Source organism: Merops nubicus, unplaced genomic scaffold (assembly GCF_000691845.1).
Source record: "Merops nubicus isolate BGI_N331 unplaced genomic scaffold, ASM69184v1 scaffold24618, whole genome shotgun sequence".
Taxonomy (NCBI): domain Eukaryota; kingdom Metazoa; phylum Chordata; class Aves; order Coraciiformes; family Meropidae; genus Merops; species Merops nubicus.
The window spans coordinates 1-328 of NW_008625606.1; positions in this window are offsets into that span (position 1 = coordinate 1).

A 328-nucleotide genomic window follows, 5' to 3' on the forward strand; every position below is an offset into this window, starting at 1 on the left:
GACAAGAGGATTGAGGGCACCCTCAGTTTGTGGAAGACACCAAGTTGGGGAGGAGTGTTGATCTGTTGATGGTAGGAAGCTCTAGAGGGATTTGGCCAGGTTGGATGGATGGCCTGAGGCTAGAATGAGGTCCAACAAGGCCAAAGGCTGAGTCCTGCCCCTGCGTAACAACAGTGCCCTGCAACGCTCTGGGCTGGGGGAAGAGTGGCTGGAAACTGCCCGGTGGAAAAGAACCTGGGAGTGTTGGTCAACAGCCAGCTGGAGATGAGCCAGTGTGTGCCCAGGTGGCCAAGGAGGCCACCAGCATCCTGGCTTGGATCAGCACCAG